General features: G+C 43.6%; 1 protein-coding gene across 4 annotated transcripts in view; it reads left to right on the top strand.

Annotated features, from left to right (window-relative positions):
* Nucleotides 1-11,713, top strand: part of LOC115647964 (zinc finger protein 436-like) — a 37,333-nt gene extending 25,620 nt beyond the window's left edge. Inside the window, exons 6-7 of one of the 4 annotated variants that reach the window (XR_003999420.1) lie at nucleotides 137-257; nucleotides 11,547-11,713. The gene's annotated coding sequence lies outside the window, so the exon portion shown is untranslated. Of the gene's footprint in view, nucleotides 1-136; nucleotides 913-5,427; nucleotides 5,445-10,267; nucleotides 10,284-11,546 lie in introns of those variants that run through there. The other 3 variants (XR_003999421.1, XR_003999422.1, XM_030554937.1) reach the window with 3 other exon arrangements.
* The last annotated feature ends 1,575 nt before the right edge of the window (nucleotides 11,714-13,288 follow it).

Genomic DNA, 13,288 nt, shown 5'->3' with positions numbered 1-13,288 from the left:
AAATCCTTGTCTATAGCTGAGGAAAGATTTTTGTTTTCCTTTTGCTAATTCCCACATAGTGAGCTTTAAGGCAGCATTTTTGACATCGTGGTATCTCAGTTGCCCCAGCTGAGTTGTCTGCTTTTCCCTTTTGCAGCTCACCATTTCTTGGAGTGAATTTCAAGGCTGGATTTACACCTTGCATACTCCTAGGCTCAGCATCTTCAGTGCCCACCCTGCCTACAGCTGACCTTCATGTTGCACACAGTTTTAGAGAGGTAAGGTGCCCCTAGAATGCTGGTGCGCCTAGGCATACTCCTACTGTGCCTAATTGGAAATCTGGCCCTGGTGAATCCCACAGTATTTTTCATCAACTTCTTTGTCCTGTATCATGAAAGTGTGTGTCCCTCCAACATGAATGTCCATCAGCCACTGGTGTGGGAACCAGGAGTGACCTCTACCAGGTACATGGAGGTTAAATCTACCTGCGCCTTGACTCCACCGGGTTTTCTATGGAGTTAGCTAGATTAAGTTAGTGATCCTGATGTAAAGCCACAGCTATTTTTTCAGTAAAGAAAATAGCCCATGTACAGTGGTCAGGGTTATGTAGTAAATTTCCTCACCATCTGACACAACCTCCATCACTTCTCCTAGTCTAACCAAATCAAGAACATCATGTTTATACTTTTCCTCCCACTGTAAAGCGATTGTTAGTCACCAGGCTCCCCACTAGGGACAAATTGTCTCATTCCCAGTTGTTCTCACATTACACTGGTTTGTGCTGAAAAGCAGTTGGGTTTTGTTCCATTTTTCTCATTTTAAATATATTTAAATATAACAAAGACGAGCAGGGATGAGGGGGAAGAGTGTTTTTTCATGCTCTGTGATACTTGAAAAGGTGGTGAGTTAGAGGGAGTCCGACCTTCCAAATTAGTCCAGCAACATTTCCTTTCTTAGAACCATATAGAATTTATCATCTACATCTCTGCTACCTAATGTGTCATACGATTTGGGGTGCTTAACCCTCAGCTTGGGGATCACACTTTGTTTTCTTTGATCCCAAAACAGTAATTTAGGGCTGAGATGAATGTGTCACAGACCTGGAAGGGGAATTTGAATGGATCTCAAATGCAGTGAGATCATTTGGAATTTAAATCCCAGTTTCCAACTGTTGGCAAAGCCTGTTAGAATCATAGAACTGGAAGGGACCTCAAGAGGTCATCTAGTCCAGACCTCTGCACTCAAGGCAAGACTAAGTATTTTCTAGATTAGACCGTCCCTGACAAGTGTTTGTCCAACCTGCTCTTAAAAATTCTCAGTGATGGAGATTCTGCGATCTCCCTAGGCAATTTATTCCAGTGCTTAACCACACTGACAGGAAGTTTTTCCTAATATCCAACCCAAACCACCCTTGCTGCAATTTAAGCCCGTTGCTTCTTGTCCTATCCTCAGAGGTTAGGAAAAACAATTTTTCTCCCTCCTCCTTGTAACAACGTTTTATGTATTTGAAAACCATTATCATGTCCTCTCTCAATCACTCTTCTCCAGACTAAAGAAACCCATTTTTTTCAATCTTCCTTCACAGGTCATGTTTTCTAGACCTTTAATCAGTTTTGTTGCTCTTCTCTGGACTTTCTCCGATTTGTCCACATCTTTCCTGAAATGTGGCACCCAGAACTGGGCACAGTACTCCAGTTGAGGGCTAATCAGTGCAGAGTAGAGCAGAAGAATAACTTCTCGTGTCTTGTTTACAATACTTCTGCTACTACATCCCAGAATGATGTTTGCTTTTTTTACAACAGTGTTTCACTGTTGACTCATATTTAGCCAGGTCCCTTTCCTCAGTGCTCCTTCCTTGGCAGTCATTTCTCTTTTTATATGTGTGCAACTTATTGTTCCTTCCTAAATGGAGTACTTTGCATTTGTCCTTATTGAATTTCATCCTATTTACTTCAGACCATTTCTCCAGTTTCTCCCAATCATTTTGAATTATAATCCTATTCTCCAAAGCACTTGCAACCCCTCCCAGCTTGGTATTGTCCACAAACTTTGTAAGTGTACTCTCTATGCCATTATCTAAATCATTGATGAAGATAATGAACCGATCCTTGCAGGACCCCACTCATTATGCCCTTCCAGCATGACTGTGAACCACTGATAACTACTCTCTGGGAACAATTTTCCAACCTTACGCACTCACCTTACAGTAGCTCCATCAAGGTTGTATTTCCCTAGTTTGTTTACGAGAAGGTCATGCGAGACAGTAACAATAGCCTTACTAAAGTCAAGATATACCGCATCTACTGCTTCCCCCCTTCCACAAGGCTTGTTACCCTGTCAAAGAAAGCTATCAGGTTGGTTTGACACAATTTGTTCTTGACAAATCCATGCTGACTGTTACTTATCACCTTGTTATCTTCTTGATGTTTGCAAATTGATTACTTAATTATTTTCTCCATTATCTTTCTGGGTACAGAAGTTAAGCTGACTGGTCTGTAATTCCCTGGGTTGTCCTTATTTCCCTTTTCATAGATGGGCACTAGATTTGCCCTTTTCCAGTCTTCTGGAATGTCTCCAGTTTTCCATGACTTTTCAAAGATAATTGCTAATGGCTCAGATATCTCCTCAGTCAGTTCTTTGAGTATTCTAGGATGCATTTCATCAGGCCCTGGTGATTTGAAGACATCTAACTTGTCTAAATAATTTTTGGCTTGTTCTTTCCCTTTTCAGACTTTTTAGGGGGGAAGGGATAGCTCAGTGGTTTGAGCATTGGCCTGCTAAACTCAGGCTTGCAAGTTCAATCCTTTAGGGGGCCATTTAGGGAACTGGGGTAAAAATCTGTCTGGGGATTGGTCCTGCTTTAAGCAGGGGGTTGGACTAGATGACCTTCTGAGGTCCCTTCCAACCCTAATCTTCTATGATCCTACCTCATTTTCACTGGCATTCTGTATGTTAGACATCCAATCGCCACCAGCCTGTTGTAGAACTTTTCTACTGGGATGGGATTGTTTTCAGATGGGAAGGTTGGCTGGATTTTTTGTTTTTTCCATTATGCTGATGCTAGAACTTTTGTAAATAATAAGGCTCAGTAGTGAAGCAGATTTGAATGGATCAGAGGAGGGTGCAATGGCAGAATTTCTTGTCCTGATTCTGAGTCATCACATTTAACCTGCTCTGGAATTTCTAGTTATATGAAACTGGATGTATCTTATACCTCTCTGTTGTTACCCCAAAATTTGGATCCAAGGCACCCCAGTAATGGCTTGCCTATAACTGAAAACCATTTGTCAATTTGGCCTGTCTCAATGCATAGCAGGAGGTGGCCCGCCTTAGAGGAATTGCCCGGGTTTTACCAGGGACTTTGTCTCTGATCCGCAGAGGACTCCCCAGAAAAGACTAGTTCTGTTAACCCGTGAGAGGACATGGATATAGCCTTCCACTCAAAGGATTGATGTTCAAGCAGTAATTCTTCGAAAACAAAGTAACATTTATTTAAAGGAAATATTCAGATACCATACATTTAAGAGTTTTTAAAAAAGAATGCACTGTGATACATAACACATAGCACATAGTGCAGTGGCATTGCATTTAGAAATCATATAGTAAGGTGATGCAATAGGCTACACAAACCACATAGCAGATACAATGTTGCACAGCACGGTGCACATTGACCCCTTATACATATGTATAAAACAATATTACAATATCTACACATTGAATGACCACCAACCAGTCACAAGCTGTGCTTCTGATTTCAGCACTCTTTATTGCATTCCAGTTCTCTGACTCCCAATCAGCACTAGGTCCAGTATAGTGAGAAGTTATTTAAAAACTTTTTTCACTATACAAAATGTTTTTCTGAACCCCAAAGGGCCAGCCACATTGTCAGGTCAATATTAGGTTGGACTTTACCCAAAATACCATGGTGCCAGCCAATCCTTTAGTAACAAAACTAAAGGTTTTTTATAAAAGAAAGAGTTGTTAAATGTTTAAAGCACTCAGATATGTACAATGACTTTAGAGTCCATGTATCAGGTTCTTAGCAGTATTGGTGCTTTGCTGGCTTGAAAGTCCCTCTGGAAGACATCCACAGCTTGGATGGGTCATCCAGTCCTGTGTTCAATGCTTCAGTTTGTAGAGAAGTTCCAGAGGTAGGAAGCAGGATTGAAGACAAAATGGAGACTATGCAGCTGCCCTTTATATTCCTTTTGGCGTGTTGCTTGTACTTCCTGTGTCCCAAACACAAGCTTCACAGCACATCTCATGGAAAAGCCTTGGAGTTCTATCCACCAGCCTGCCCCTATGTCATAAACAGATAGCTAAGGGTTAATGTCTCTTTCACCTGAAACACCTGACCAGAGAACCAATCAGGAAACCGGATTTTTTCAACTTTGGGTGGAGGGAAGTTTGTGTAAGAGGTCTTTTGTCTGTCTGCCTGCTGTCTCTGAGCTTTGGAGAAGTAGTTCTATTTTCTAGTCTTCTGTTTCTAAGTGTAAGGACAAAGAGATCAGATAGTAAGTTCTATGGTTTCTTTCCTTTGGTATTTGCATGAATATAAGTGCTGGAAATGCTTTGATTTGTATTCTTTTTGAATAAGGCTGTTTATTCAATATTCTTTTAAGCAATTGACCCTGTGTTGTATCATCTTAATACAGAGAGAACATTTGTATTTTTTCTTTCTTTTTTATATAAAGTTTTCTTTAAGACCTGTTGGAGTTTTTCTTTACTTCAGGGAAATTAAGTCTGTACTCACCAGGGAATTGGTGGGAGGAAGAAATCAGGGGAAAGCTGTGTGTTGGATTGCTAGCCTGATTTTGCATTTCCTCTGGGTGAAGAGGAAAGTGCTTTTGTTCCAGGATTGGGAACGGAGAGGGGGACTCACTCTGCGTAGTTTCACAGAGCTTGTGTCTGTGTATCTCTCCAGGAGCACCTGGAGGGGGGAAGGGAATCAGGATTATCTCCCTTTGTTGTGAGACTCAAGGGATTTGGGTCTTGTGGTCCCCAGGGAAGGTTTTTCAGGGGGACCAGAGTGCCCCAAAACACTCTAATTTTTTGGGTGGTGGCAGCAGTACCAGGTCCAAGCTGGTAACTAAGCTTGGAGGTTTTCATGCTAACCCCCAAATTTTGGACGCTAAGGTCCAGAATCTGGGAATAAGGTTATAACATGGTGTGCAGCGGCGGGATATAGACAGAATCCAGAAGCCAGTAGGAATATTATATTTTTCTTTGCTAAGGGCTTTTTAGCAGAGAGAAACAGTTTGGTTTTAAAAGGGAACCAGAGAGAATTTTTTTTTCTGCTCTCTCTAGCAGTTTGTGGTTTGCATATTAAGCGAGAAGACTGTTAAGGGTCTTTTGTCATGCAATAGCCCTCCCATTAGGTGGCAAGTACCAGCACTTATATGCATGCAAATTAAGTGGTTTTTCTGGTTTCCCTTAATTGAACATTAGCTAGAGAGAGAAAAGGAAAAAAGCACTGTTGCTAGGCAGACTTCTGGAGGCAACAGAGCCTGCAGTTCAAAAGAGAAACACCGGAGGGCACCCCAACACAAGAAAACAGGAACCATGTCTACCAGGACAAAAATGGAGGCCGAAGACCAATTAAAAGAAGCTGAACACAGGCGAGAGATGGAAAAACACAAACAGGAACTAGAAATAAAACAAAAAGAGATGGAGATAAAAGAAAAGGAAGAAAGCCTCAAACTGGCAGCCTTCCAAAGAGAACAGGCAGCCCAAGAGGCAGCACACAAAAGAAAACTAGAAGAAGAAGAGGTGGCCCACCGCCGAGAAATGGAAAAACAACAAAAAGAGAATGAAGAGAAGGAAAAACAGAGAAAACATGAACTGGACTTGGCAAAAGCTGGGCTGCATGTGCCAGCCAACCCTAACAACCCGGCGCCAATTATTGCTCCACAGCACAGGAAATTTCCCACCTACAAGGCAGGTGATGACACCGAGGCCTTCTTGGAAAATTTTGAAAGAGCCTGTCTTGGGTACAGCATCCCCGAAGACCAGTACATGGTAGAATTAAGGCCACACCTCAGTGGACCTTTAGCAGAGGTGGCAGCTGAAATGCCCAAGCCGCAAATGAATGACTATAAACTTTTTCAAACCAAGGCCAGATACAGGATGGGGATAACCCCAGATCATGCCCGTCGGCGCTTCAGAACCCAAAAATGGAAACCAGAGGTGTCATTTCCCAAACACGCCTACTACATTGCAAAAAAACTATGAGGCCTGGTTAACAGGAAACAACATTCAAACCTTGGAAGAAGTGAACCTCCTCATACAAATGGAGCAGTTCTTGGATGGTGTTCCTGAAGACATCACACGGTACATACAAGATAGAAATCCCAAAACTATCGCTGAGGCGGGGGAGATTGGAGCCAAATGGATGGAACTGGCAGAAAGCAAAAAAGCTACTGTCAAGGGGAACGATTACCCCAGGGGGCACACAGACCATAAACCCTACAACCGAGGACAGCCAAAGACCCTCCATACCACCCAAGTAAAGCCACAGATACCCTACTCTTCAACCTCACCAGTCTCCAGTAACTCACCTCGGCCCAGTGACCCATCAGATGGAAGATGCTTTAAGTGTAATGAACTGGGACATATCAAGGCCAACTGTCCCAAGAACACCATGCGAGTGCAATTCATTACACCACCATCACCCCAAAGATCCCCAGGCCCAGATGCCTCTCAAATACCCTTGGAGCGAAGGGAAAATTTGAGAGTGGGCGGAAAGAAGGTTACTGCGTGGAGAGACACGGGGGCACAAGTGTCAGCTATCCACCAATCCTTCGTTGACCCCAAATTCATCAACCCAAAGGCCAAAGTTACAATTTACCCCTTCATGTCACAAGCTGTAGACTTGCCTACAGCTCAACTGCCTGTCCAGTACAAAGGCTGGTCAGGAATGTGGACTTTTGCAGTCTATGACAATTATCCTATCCCCATGCTACTGGGGGAAGACTTGGCCAACCAGGTGAGGCGGGCCAAGAGAGTGGGAATGGTTACCCGTAGCCAAACCAGGCAAGCTTCCAGACCCATTCCTGTTCCTGAGCCGTCCACAGAAGCCCCGTCTGTGTTACCAGAGACCCAGACAGAGGCAGTGGACCCGGATTCCATGCCTACCACTGAAACAGCCACAGCACCTCCAGTCCCAGGCCCGGAACTGGAACAGCAACCAGCACCAGCAAGTGCAACCACATCTTCAAACTCAACACCAGAGGGCGCCAGCGAGCCAGAACTGGCAGAAGCACACGACAGCCATACCCAAAAGGCTCAGCCAGAGCCTGAAATACCCTCAGGTGCACCAGCGAAGAGCGGTTCACTAGCAACGAAAACAACCCCACCACCTACATCGCTTCCAGAGGGACCAAGCCCAAGTCCACAGTCTGAGGAAGAACTGGTGACCCCAGCCTCAAGGGAACAGTTCCAGGCTGAGCAGGAAGCAGATGACAGCCTTCAGAAAGCTTGGGCGGCGGCACGGAGCACCCCACCGCCTCTCAGCTCTTCTAATCGATCCCGGTTTGTTATAAACCAAGGACTTTTATACAAGGAAATTCTTTCTGGTGGACACCGGGAAGAATGGCAGCCGCAAAAACAGTTGGTGGTTCCAACTAAGTACCGGGGAAAGCTCTTAAGCTTAGCCCATGATCATCCCAGTGGCCATGCTGGGGTGAACAGAACCAAGGACCGGTTGGGGAAGTCCTTCCACTGGGAGGGGATGGGCAAGGATGTTGCCAAGTATGTCCGGTCTTGTAAGGTATGCCAAAAAGTGGGTAAGCCTCAAGACCAGGTCAAGGCCCCTCTCCAGCCACTCCCCATAATTGAGGTCCCATTTCAGCAAGTAGCTGTGGATATTCTGGGCCCTTTCCCAAAAAAGACGCCCAGAGGAAAGCAGTATGTACTGACTTTAGTGGACTTTGCTACCCGGTGGCCAGAAGCAGTAGCTCTAGGCAACACCAGGGCTAACACTGTGTGCCTGGCCCTAACAGACATCTTTGCCAGGGTAGGTTGGCCCTCTGACATCCTTACAGATTCAGGGTCTAATTTCCTGGCAGGGACCATGGAAAAACTGTGGGAAACTCATGGGGTGAATCACTTGGTTGCCACCCCGTACCACCATCAAACCAATGGCCTGGTGGAAAGGTTCAATGGAACTTTGGGGGCCATAATACGAAAATTCATCAACGAATTCTCCAATAATTGGGACCTAGTGTTGCAGCAGTTGCTGTTTGCCTACAGGGCTGTACCACATCCCAGTTTAGGGTTTTCACAATTTGGGGGGCGTGTCATAAACAGATAGCTAAGGGTTAATGTCTCTTTCACCTGAAACACCTGACCAGAGAACCAATCAGGAAACCGGATTTTTTCAACTTTGGGTGGAGGGAAGTTTGTGTAAGAGGTCTTTGTCTGTCTGCCTGCTGTCTCTGAGCTTTGGAGAAGTAGTTCTATTTTCTAGTCTTCTGTTTCTAAGTGTAAGGACAAAGAGATCAGATAGTAAGTTCTATGGTTTCTTTCCTTTGGTATTTGCATGAATATAAGTGCTGGAAATGCTTTGATTTGTATTCTTTTTGAATAAGGCTGTTTATTCAATATTCTTTTAAGCAATTGACCCTGTGTTGTATCATCTTAATACAGAGAGAACATTTGTATTTTTTCTTTCTTTTTTATATAAAGTTTTCTTTAAGACCTGTTGGAGTTTTTCTTTACTTCAGGGAAATTAAGTCTGTACTCACCAGGGAATTGGTGGGAGGAAGAAATCAGGGGAAAGCTGTGTGTTGGATTGCTAGCCTGATTTTGCATTTCCTCTGGGTGAAGAGGAAAGTGCTTTTGTTCCAGGATTGGGAACGGAGAGGGGGACTCACTCTGCGTAGTTTCACAGAGCTTGTGTCTGTGTATCTCTCCAGGAGCACCTGGAGGGGGGAAGGGAATCAGGATTATCTCCCTTTGTTGTGAGACTCAAGGGATTTGGGTCTTGTGGTCCCCAGGGAAGGTTTTTCAGGGGGACCAGAGTGCCCCAAAACACTCTAATTTTTTGGGTGGTGGCAGCAGTACCAGGTCCAAGCTGGTAACTAAGCTTGGAGGTTTTCATGCTAACCCCCAAATTTTGGACGCTAAGGTCCAGAATCTGGGAATAAGGTTATAACACCCTATATGCCTCGCTGACTCAAGGGTGTATCCTCTGGCTCCTTTCCATGGGTTCATTGTACTGCTGATGACCCTTGATGGGACATTGAACAGGCTAGGCAGTGCTGATGCCAATCTGTCTGGTGATTTCACAGCCCAAGTTTGGAAGTACAACTACACTATATATATCTATAACTCACAATTCAAAGGTGATACAAACATATAAATAAGATCATCATATTTGGCAAATTGTAACATTTTTTCACAGATATCTTACATGGCATATTTAGTAAGATTCCTTGCAATTTTATAATATTGGTATCAACACTATCATAAAGTGTCTCCCATATTCCATTCAGCGTCATACCCCACCATGCAAAATTGATGCAGAAAGTGGTGTCCCTAGACACTGCTGAATGCATCATAGGAATTTTCCATTCTTAAATTTGAATTACTACAGCTTCTAACCCAATATTAGACGTATCCCTGTGTAACAGAAATAGTTTATCAAAATCGTGTGGCTGAATCAGGCTCTTTATATAAAGCTTCTTTCATTTTCTGAACATTTTTTTCATCTGATGTTGCTCTAATATATAGTGAATGGTTTCAAGGTGGAATTACCTTGGCATTTAGTCATGACAGCAATGTGGTAGTGGGCCTCAGTTTCCCTCTTCATCAGTAAATTATGTTTTTCCTGCTGTGAAAAGCTCTGAAATTGCTTACAAGTATCAGCTGTAACTTTTCACTATTATAAGGCTTTCTAGCATAGATGCAGCATGACCATACAGGCCTTGGAAATTGTGTTTTTTCAGGTACCATTCCCAATATGTTTAAAGGCTTTTCATCAAGGTCATACACATTGTATCTTCATACACAAATTGACATCAAAATCAAATACATCAGAAAGCTTAACCTTAACAGTAACACCAAATTTGTTTAAAGTGAGTAGTCAGTGTTTGTAAGTGTCTTGGTCATACGATGCCTTTTGTTTCACCGAATCCCTTGGCTGGCCAGGTGTATCCTCTATGCTAATAGCTATGGACAGATGTAATGCATTACTGAAAAGGGTTAAACATTCTGCAAAATAAATAACCCTCAAAAGACGTGGGGAGATAATGTTTTTGTTGTTGTGTATTTTCATATTTTTGAATAGGGTCAACAATGTAATCAACAGTTGCTGTCTATGCTGTATTTGGATAATTCAAAGGTCAAAAGAACATCCTATCATTTAAATGAATTGTAAACATGGGATATCTCGGTATTCATCTGTCTTTGAAATGTACTGTGAATGGTGGAGGAACAAGCAAATGGCCTTATGTTAATTTGTATAGCTAAGTACCGGTGATGGACCTCCTACAAAGTCATCCTAATTACATTTTGTTCCTTGAGGAACTCCAACTTGTCAAAAGACATGAAATTGTAGAAAAGATCCTTGGGTCCTGATTCTGTCATCTCAGATCTGCTTAGGCTTCATCAGGGGAAATTTGAGTCTCAAGACTGAGGTCCAAGTTATGCTGGTACGCCCTGTATATGAGGGTTGGACATCAAACTATAATCTATGAACTATTTCTGAAAGAACTCTTTGCAGCTACAAAGCTCACCATCTCTGCTATGAATCTGAACCTCAGTGAATTGAACTCTCTGTATATTTATTGATCTCTTAACCATATTCTCTCTTTCATTTTTTAATAAATTTTAGTTTAGTTAATAAGAATTGGCTGTAGGATGTACTTGGGTAGGATCTGAAACATTCATTAACCGGGGTGGTAATGTGTCCAATTCTTTGGGATTGGTAGAACCTTTTCTTTTATATGATATAAGATTTACAGAAATTGTCATCATATTTAATGTGGGTACCTGAATGGAGGCCTAAGGCTGGATCACTTTAAGGAAACTGTGTTGTTTGGACTTCTGAATAATGAGTAAGGTAATAAAGAAGCTCTTTTATGTTGGCTTGGTAAATCTAAGTATTGAAATACCCACCAGCTTTATGGTGATTGTCTGCCCCATTCTTTGCTGTTCACCCTAATTCAGTGACAATAGTTGAAGTAGTCAGTGTTTGTAAGTATCTTGGTCATATGCTAATAGCTATGGACAGATCTTCCCTCTCCCTTGTCAGCCAGGTAGTTTGTATCAATCCAGACAGTAGCTTTCAGATTCCCATCGTGCATACCTCAAAATTTTATTTCCCTTTTAGAGTTAACTCATTCTTTCCATCAGCAGGATTGGGTCCTTCCCCCTCCCTCCCCATCGTTCTCTTATAGGGTTGAAATCTGAACCTCCCTGCTTACAGGAATGCCTTTGCTGGCTAGGTGTGTCCACAAATTGCAGCCCCACTGCGCTCTGAACATCTACACAGACACTTGCTTACATGCCTACTTTTGGATTGACCACCAACAGTATCTTAGTGACTGGACTCTGTTTTATTACAGGGACATAATCAATTCCTACCAACCAGTCAGAATCAGAATTCTGCTTACTTCCCACTTTCAACTCTTGGTTCCATGTAGGAACATAAGAGCGGCTGTATCGGGTCAGACCAAAGATCCATCTAGCCCAGTATCCAGTCTACTGACAGTGGCCAATGCCAGGTGCCCTAGAGGGAGTGAACCTAACAGGTAATGATCAAGTGATCTCTCTCCTGCTGTCCATCTCCATCTTCTGACAAACAGGCTAGGGACACCATTCCTTACCCATCCTGGCTAATAGCCATTTATGGACTTGACCACCATGAATTTATTCAGTTCTCTTTTAAACACTGTTATAGTCCTAGCCTTCACAACCTCCTCAGGTAAGGAGTTCCACAAGTTGACTGTGTGCTGCATGAAGAAGAACTTCCTTTTATTCATTTTAAACCTGCTACCTATTAATTTCATTTGGTGACTCCTAGTTCTTGTATTATGGGAATAAGTAAATAACTTTGCCTTATTCACTTTCTCCACAAAACTCATGTTTTTATATACCTCTATCATAGCCCCCCTTAATCTCCTCTTTTCCAAGCTGAAAAGTCCTAGCCTCTTTAATCTTTCCTCATATGGGACCCTCTCCAAACCCCTAATCATTTTAGTTGCCCTTTTCTGAACCTTTGAGATGAGGATACCACATCCGTATGCAATATTTGAGATGTGGATGTACTGTGGATTTATATAAGGGCAATAATATATTCTCAGTCTTATTCTGTATCCCCTTTTTAATGATTCTTAACATCTTGTTTGCTTTTTTGACTGCCTCTGCACACTGCGTGGACATCTTCAGAGAACTGTCCACGATGATGCCAACAGATGTGCCTAATCTAGGCCTAGGGTTGTGGGGGTTAGGGTTAAGGGTTTAGGGTTTAGGGTTGGTTAGGGTTAGGGCTTAGGGTTAGGCTTAGGATTAGGGGTTAGGGCTTAGTGTTAGGGTTAGGGGTTAGGGTTAGGGTTATGGCTAGGGATAGGGATAGGGGTTAGGGCTAGGGTTAGGGTTAGGGGTCGGGGTTAGGGTGGGGGTGGGGGTTAGGGGTAGGGTTGGGGTTGGGGTTAAGGGTTAGGGGTTGGGGGTTGGGGTTGAGGTTTAGGGTTAGGGTTAAGGGTTAGGGTTGGTTTGGGGGTGAGGGTGAGGGTTTAGGGTTAGGGTTTAGGATTAGGGGTTAGGGTTAGGGGTCAGGGTCCAGGGTCAGGGTCCAGGGTTTAGGGGTTAGGGTTCAGGTCAGGGGTCAAGGGTAAGGTTTAGGGTTGGGGTTGGGGGTTAGGGTTAGGGGTTGGGGTTTAGGGTTAGGGTTTGGGGGTTGGGTTAGGATTAGGGTCAGGGTTAAGGGTTAGGGTTGGTTTGGGGTGGGGGTGAGGGTTTAGGGTTAGGGTTTAGGGCTTAGGGGTTAGGGGTCAGGGTCCAGGGTTAGGGGTTAGGGTCAGGGTTAGGTTAGGGTTAGGGTTAGGGTTTAGGGTGAGGGTAGGGGTTAGGGTTATGGTTTAGGGTTAGGGTGAGGGTAGGGGTTAGGGTGAGGGTTACGGGTTTAGGGTTAGGGTTTACGGTTAGGGGTTAGGGGTTGGGGTTAAGGGTTAGGGGTTAGGGTTAGGGGTTAGGGGTTGGTTAGGGGTTAGGGTTGGGGTTAGGGTTTAGGGTTGGGGCTGGGGTTTGGGTTGTTGGGGTTGGGGTTAGGGTTAGGGTTGTTGGGGTTGTTGGGTTGGGGTTTAGG

Source organism: Gopherus evgoodei, chromosome 3 (genome assembly GCF_007399415.2).
Source record: "Gopherus evgoodei ecotype Sinaloan lineage chromosome 3, rGopEvg1_v1.p, whole genome shotgun sequence".
NCBI lineage: Eukaryota > Metazoa > Chordata > Testudines > Testudinidae > Gopherus > Gopherus evgoodei.
This window is presented reverse-complemented; position numbering and strand designations above follow the sequence as displayed.